Source organism: Pundamilia nyererei, unplaced genomic scaffold, assembly GCF_000239375.1.
Source record: "Pundamilia nyererei isolate P.nyererei 1_Seehausen unplaced genomic scaffold, PunNye1.0 scaffold00075, whole genome shotgun sequence".
Taxonomy (NCBI): domain Eukaryota; kingdom Metazoa; phylum Chordata; class Actinopteri; order Cichliformes; family Cichlidae; genus Pundamilia; species Pundamilia nyererei.
The window spans coordinates 1,225,139-1,232,919 of NW_005187476.1; the positions used below are offsets into that span (position 1 = coordinate 1,225,139).

At 40.2% G+C, this 7,781-nt stretch overlaps 1 protein-coding gene across 2 annotated transcripts in view; it reads right to left on the reverse strand.

Annotated features, from left to right (window-relative positions):
• Window positions 1-6,879, reverse strand: part of frmpd1a (FERM and PDZ domain containing 1a) — a 57,072-nt gene extending 50,193 nt beyond the window's left edge. For both annotated transcript variants that reach the window (XM_005737374.1, XM_013911949.1), the window contains exon 1: window positions 6,616-6,879. The gene's annotated coding sequence lies outside the window, so the exon portion shown is untranslated. The remainder of the gene's footprint in view (window positions 1-6,615) is intronic.
• Between the last annotated feature and the right edge of the window lie 902 nt (window positions 6,880-7,781).

The following is a 7,781-nucleotide window of genomic DNA, read 5'->3' on the forward strand; positions in this document are numbered from 1 at the left end:
TTATTACTGCCTGTTACCTGTGGTAATGCAATTTATAATTTATATATTCTGTATTCAGTTATGAAGGCTCTAATTGTTGTTTGCGAGCTGCCGTTGAGATGCTTGTATGTGCCCGGGGCTGTTGATGGGTCTGTATGCAATGATGGGCGTAGCTGCGGGAAGTTTATTGTTTTTTTTGTTGATGAGTGAGTATAGGGGTGGGATTTAATAAGTTTTCTTTGTCCCACTCCTTTTTCAGGCAATTTTTGTTTTTTGTTTTGTGCATTTTATGTTTAATATAGGTATTTGTTGTGCCTGAAAATGAACAAATGAGTGAATGAATGAATGAATGAATGAATGAATGAACAAAATATCACGATACTACACAGTATCGATTTTTCCCCCCACCCCTATTGTGCATGCAGGTGTGGTTGTGTGTCTCATACGCTGCATGAGAAAACGTTCCAACCGTCTGTCCTTGTTCTGCTTTTCATCCAGAGTAGATACAGCACTAATCTAAGAAACATCGGTTCCCAGATCTCCCTGTCATACACCACCGCTTCTAACTCTTCCTGGAAGGATGAACTCCAGCTTATGGGTCTGCTTCGGGTCTCCTTCCAGCTGGGTATGCCTAGTGCATCCAAGTGAGATGTTCAAATCACATCAGGAGAGAGGCTACCCTGCCCCCCTCTGAAATGGCAGATCTCCTCATATCTACCCAGAAACCTAACTCCTGATCAATTTTAATATTGCCACCAACTGCTAATGCCCAGGGTTAAAAGTAGGAACACAGATCGAAGACTAAAGCAACAGCTGCTCCTTTGGGCTCAGCTCTTCTTTCGCTACAGCTGCCTGCAGTAATGCGGATGCTTTGCTAATCTGTCTGTCAATTTCCAGTCTTCCCCACTCAAAGGAAATTCTCCAAGGTACTTAAAACTCTGCCACTTGGGCAATCCTTCCTTTTCCAGCTGAGATGCAAAGCCTTGTGCTTACAGGTGCTAATTCTTATTCCCAGTTGCTGTGCACTTGGTTGCAAACCACATTTTCCTCACAATAATAAACAAGACATGCAGTTTAAAATAAATGTCTGTTCTACATTCAGGTTGGTGCACATGCACACAACATGGTGACTAAGTAGTTAGCACAGTTTGCTCAAAGCAAGAAAGGCTCAACCTGAGTTCAAACCCAAGTGGGGCCATTGGATGTAGAGTTCGCATGTCCACTTGTGCTTGTGTGGATTTTCTCCAGGAATGCTGGTTTATGCTATCTACATCTGGGCAGTCTGACAAAAGAGAATTTTAATCTTAAGACTTCCTTCTTCTGGTTAAATGAAGGGTTTTTTTTAAAAAAAGTTACCATAGAAGGCTACCTAGGGTAATGCATCTTTACCATCACTGCAGGGTTTGAGCCAGTGGTGGGACTTCTTTTTTCCATACAAAAATACAACTGCTAAAATAACTAATGTGTCATATTACCTACTGTTGTCATAAAATTAGGTCAAAAAATTTGAAATAATTAAGAACCAGGATAATGTTATACTATCAATGAACCTGTTCAGCTGATGTTGTTTCACTTATGTATCTGAATTAGGATTTCTAGTAAGTTAAATTCTCTCTTAAGGACATCGTCTCTTGCTGTTACAGAGTGTGAAGTGTTAAATAAGCTTCCTTGTCACCTATTGTGTGTGCAGAGATGTACCTGGGGCAACACAGCTCTGCTGTTCTGCCTCAGAGCTGGTGTACTAACAGGTTGACAGCCTCGAAGCTGCCAGTGCTAACAAGCTATCTGATGGCTTATACACAAAGCCAGTATCTATGCTCCCCATCTATTTAATGCACTAGTATTATTTGCTGAGCTAGCCTTACATAAAAGTAAATAGAGCGAACGCCAGTGTGCGACAGCCAATATGTGCAGCAGAACATGTTGACCTTTGCTGTGATATTTAAATAAATGCATTGTTTCTGCTGCACTTCTTGAAAGATAACTGGCCAGATGACCAGCCGTTCTTTTAGAGGAATTTTAGAGATATTTCTGAGGAAGACAAACACACCAAACTGAGAGGAATTATCTGTGAGAAAGAGACAAATAGTGACATCACTTCCTGTTCCTGACATCACTTTATGTTGATTATCCACTTAAGCAGGCTGCATTGGGTAACTTAAGTCCTTTAATGAGGATGATGCTTTTTAAAATGCCTCACCTGATCTTGTCAGTATTTACTTTTGTTGGTTGGGTCCATCCATTTGAAACAAATATTTACTCTTTACAGTTGCTGTGCCGACCCCTGTAGACAGCTCAGATGTATAAAAATACTCCACTTTGAATAATATTTAGTTTTTAATGAGTCTATTCCCATAATTATGTAATGTTGTGATTGTGTTGGACTGTGAAGCCTATCTCAAAAGAGCATTTGCTTATGCTCACCAGCCACAACACCACTACCACGAGGCAACAACAGACCTTGAAGGCGCCTACATGGTAGTCTAGCCAAGGAAGGGAGTAGGCGGTAATACACTTCTACAGCACACTATTAAGACTGAACTGCAGGAGAGACCCTCAAAGATCTGGTAGATGAATATTGTGCAACATCAGCTACCACTGATGAGCCACTGCTGATCAATCCATGTAAAAGTTCTCACTTTTCCTCCTTCAAGAAACGTCTTGATGATGTAAGGCTCTTTTCCAGTCATCTTGGGGACAGTTGAAGCAAAAACTGAGCAAGTTTCAGTTTTTCAGAGGGGTGAAAGCACACAGCTGTACAGAAAATAGAGTCAAAACGATAAAAAAAAAACTCAAGTGTTGCACAATCATCTTTTTTTCTTTATTCCTTTATTGCTGGAAGCCAAATAACAGAAAACTGAATTAATTACCCAGGGCTAACTAACAACTAAGTTAATTTTAAAAGCACAGGATGTGCAAATCAGGCTTCAAGTTACCAGATTATTATTACGCTTTACTGGATAAGAGTGACATCACATCACACTTCTAGCTCATAGGTTCCAGATTTTATGTGAACAAAGAAAAACCTGTGTTGTGCTGACAAGCTCAAAAGTGTCAAACTGCAGATCTTATTTTGCGTAGTCAACTTGCAAGAGAAGTAATGTTTAAGAAACTCATTTCTGGGAAGAATGTGACTTTAAGTCGGCAGCTGCAACCTTCAAGTCATTCATACATAGAATTGCATGATATGCGTAGTATTTAAATGTAGTTTCATTACAAAAAAATACCCATGCCATATTATGTATTTTTTTATATATAATTAGTAATTAGAATTGCATGACTGAGGATTAGTTGATAACATTTTCTTTACATCTTTAAAATATGGTGTCCTGCGCCGCACATTTTTGCAGAAATGGAGGACTATTTAGGAGTAACTACTGCTGTCACGGTTCCTCAGTTTTTTCTTGTGTTCTGACTCTCTGTGTTCTTTATCCAAGTCTGAGTTATTATTATGAGTGTATTCTAGTTTCTCATTGTTTCGTCATCTAGTTCAGTATTTCCAGTGTTTCCTAGTTTCGTTTTTCATGTTTCTAGTTACTCTCGTATCTTAGTTATCTCTTGTTCATCTGAGTCTTGTGTGTCCTTCCTGGCATCCCATGTATGTAGTAGCTCATGTCTCCATGTTTGCTTACATTTTGTGTATGTCAAGTTTGTGTGTCTAAGTCTGTATCTGTGTTTAAACGTTCTGTTTTATTTTGGTTAGCTTGTGTTCCTTGTGTGCTATTTTGAGTTTTGCTTCCATGACCTGCATACTCCACAGATCTTGATAGTTGTTGCTTATAACCAACAGGGTTTTTTTGTACTGCCACAAAGCAAGGAACTCGACAAAAAATGTCAGACATACTATTCATGAGTAAACAAAAGCACAACAATAATAAAAAAAAATATCTTCACTAAAAATGTTTTGAGATGTTTAAACAGAACTATTATCTATAGAACGTCCCTCTTTTTCTGGTATGAGATATAGTAATTTAGTAATCCAAAGTATTCCAATTACTTAAAAAAACAATCAATTGCATCACTAATGTCAAAAGTTAATTTGTCCTAATCGACTGGTTGCATTTCAAACTGCTCTGACCCAACTCTCGTCCTATCTGTTAGATGTTTGGTGGCTTTTCAGTGCGTCACAGTATGCGTGTGAGACATGGTGAGTGTCAATATACTGGACAAAACTGTGACATTCGGCCAAAAGTTGAGTGACCTTATGTCTCTAAGCTCAAACATGCAAACATATGCGTGTCTGTCAGCTTGCTCTGCCTGTGCTGTAAACTGTCACAAAGTGCTGAAATGTAAATTTTCCCCACTTTTTTTCTACAGCTGTATGACGGCTCCAGGCAACAAGACAATGGAGTGAGTCCTAAGAAAAAGCTTAAAATACTCTTTATGATTAATGATGTCATGTCATATTTAATTGTAGTACTGCAGAAAAATACATTTTTCCATACATGGGTTCTAAAACATCATCAGATCTTCTTCTAAAAGAACTAAAAAAAACAAATTAAACAAAGAAATCATAAATATTAGATTTGGTCATTTATTTTTAGAAGAAAATCCAATATTAAATATCTGTCAGAGGCAAATGTATGCAAATCTCAAGGACTAATGACTAAAGGTGATAATGTTTTTTGTTCATACACCAGCTGGAGGTACATAAACACAGGTATAATAGACAATGAGACATATATTTTATGTTTATGTGCTTTAAAATGAATGGCATGTTACGCTCTGTATATCTTTTGTTTTGCAGCAGTAATAATATACTCAAGTGTAATCCCACAACTGAAACACCACATCCCATTATGCTAAACTGACCAGAATCCCACCAACACTCAAATGAAGATCAGATCTGAAGTAAGAAAAATTTCTACTAACTCAGCAGACAGACAGCTGTCAGCATGTGATCCTCCCTATCCAGTATGAAATGATGGAAAGCCTCTGATACAGTAAAAGCGCTTAGAGAACTACTTCTGCTGTTGCTGGAAAACTCTTTAATCAGGTGTTTCACACTGAAGCCAACGTGTCTAAAAGGGCCGTCTTTATGGCAGAGGAGATTAGGGTTGACCTAAAACCTTTTAGACCTCATTAGAGCAGCCATCCCGAGGTTGAGATTCACCTCTCTGCAGTAAGAAGCTGGGGAGTTTTTCCCGCTTTCTTTGCTTCTAATTTTCCAACGCCTTCATATTCTCAGATGTTTGGAGAAGCCTTTTGAAAGGATTTATCTCTTTCAACGTTTCAAGTAGCTTAACTACAGCACAATGTGAAGTCAGAAAGACAGCTGAGTTTTGGGAATGAGGGTTCAAAAAGTCCCATCTCGGGCTGAAAATCCATCTCATATTTTTTAGCTGGTTGTAAAGATTTAAGGCTCTGACTGTGAAGGAGGAGCTGAGGGAGATTACATTTGGAGCTAAAGTTGAAGAGTGCGCTTCTTCTCAGTATAGGTGAGAAATGTCATTTTAAGCACTTTTTAATGGTTTGAACAGTACTACACACCAAACCTCAATGACAGAACAAAAGTGCCGAAAGGCCTTTGAAGTATCCCCACACACCATTTTTGCCTGATCAAGTTTAGGCACGTGTGCACACAGAGAGGTTGACGGACACACCCGAGTTTTCACTCGCTATTAAACTTGACAAATAGGCAGCATCAAAAATGTAGTCAAGCCTAAAAATAACATCATAAATTAGTAAAGCCCGGGAGAGCCATCACAACGCAGTCCGCCCCACAGTCTTCTTCAGTTTCAATCCTGAGCATCAGGGCACGCTTTGTATTAGTGTGTCTGCTCGAAACGAATAGATTTTGGGACTCACAGTCCAGCAGCAGCAGCAGACTGTGCCACCTATAAGCCATACACAGTGGCATCAGCCCAGTCTCTGTGAAGGCTGAAGCATGATGCAGCAAAATATCTGGAGACACATCTTACTGTAAAATGCATGTAGCTGTGTGTGTGTGTGTTTCTGGTTGCAGTGATGCATTAGTAAAACACATTTTCATTTCACACAGACTATGCACTATTAGTTTATTCATCAATTCTTTAGCAGCAGTTGAACACAGAAACTGAGCGACTCCCAGTGCTTTAAAAGCAGCCTGGGAATGTCTCTTTAATGAATGGAGTGGAACTTGTGGAACATTAGGGACGCCTTCCAGCCCTTTCTACACAGTCTACGTCTCAGATTGTTGCTGAAGCTTTAAAAAAAATCCCTCATCCACCTGCCTCCGCCCCTCCATTAATCTGACTGAGATGGATTTAAACAGGTGAAGCTGTGAATGGGTGCCATCTTTCACCTGCACTCTTTAAGCTGCCTGTGTTTTAAGGGGAAAGATCGGAGGAAGTTAATGAGACTTCTAAATGTGGCAGATTAACTTTTTTAATTAAGAACATGAATTGAAAATTAAACCTTTACTTTTCTTTGCACTGTGAAACTAGCAGGCTAACAATAAGCAAGTTTTTTTTTCTTATTTGATTTTTAAAACAAATGTCCAGCCAACTGAGCCAAAGCACCGTCTAATTTGCTTCGAGAGCTTGCGCTCATGCACGTAAGGGAAATAAAGGTAATATCGGTGCACAGAAAATGTTTCTAGCACCTCTATGTGTGCTCAGTGTTCATCCTGGTTGGTTGTAGGTGTAAAGACCTTACCGAGTAGCGGGTTTCCGCTCTCTAATCCCCTCCTGAGCGCAGGGCGGGCCGTCCCGACCGTCCTGTACGTGGAACAACTTCGAAAAGCGCCGCAAAAAACCCCGCCGCACCTCGAAGAAGTGCAGTTAATCCATATCACCTGGGTGTGGGCAACGAGAGGCTCGAAATCCCCCACAGAAAGCAAAAGTTGCGTTTGACGAAAGTCCCCGCGCAGGTAAGCGCGTGTGATGCGGATGGGGTGAGGCGCGCACAGCTTAGGCGACGGTAATCCTCTCTATCTGTCTCTCTTCCCCCCACTTCACCCACCCCAGTCTCTCTCTCTCTCCCCCCACCTCACCCTCCCCAGTCTCTCTCTCTCTCTCTCTGAAACACTCACAGGAACTTTCAGCAGTGATGTCAGACTCCGACATTAACGAGAAAACAAACAGCAAAGAAACGTACGGCGCGAGCTCCCTCTTGTTTGCACACCTGCATCTCTTTGTATCTTTTGTCCGCTTGCGCGCATCCAGTGCTGCCATACAAATATGCCGAATACTGATATACAAACAGGGCGGGGGGACTGGGTTCAAACAAAAAACCTTCCTGTGCTTTATTTAAACTGGGAAGCCACACACGACACACGACCAGCTGGCTTAAAATAAGAAAGAAGTAGTGGAGATAACTAAATTGTCCCCTTTCGCCCTCTACTGGCGTTTGTGTTGCACGTTTGTGTTTCACCTCCTGAAATATCCAAGGCTAGGTTTTCATGTTGTACTTAATCTTTTCATTTCCACCTGTTTTGTTAAGTATCCCCAAACAGCAGTAGCTCTATTGCTATAAAACCACAAAAATAAACAGCCTCTGTGGGTCACGTGTCCAAATTACAGTATTACAAATTACAGTATTCGCAGCTGGACAACCAAGAGGGACTTTAAGGAAAAATATCAATATGTTATAAAAAATATTAATATGTTATGGTGCATTTTAATGTAGTAGGCAAGTCTGGTAATAGATACACTAGTAAGACGAATGTATAGCTGTGTATAGATTCTTGAAGACTCCATACCTCTACAGTGGGGATAATTGTGTGTTTTGATGGTTCCCATGGAGTGTACAGGTTAAAAAAAAATCCATCTAAATTCTCCCGTTTGTTGAATCTGAAAGCCATAGAATTGTATTTATTTGTT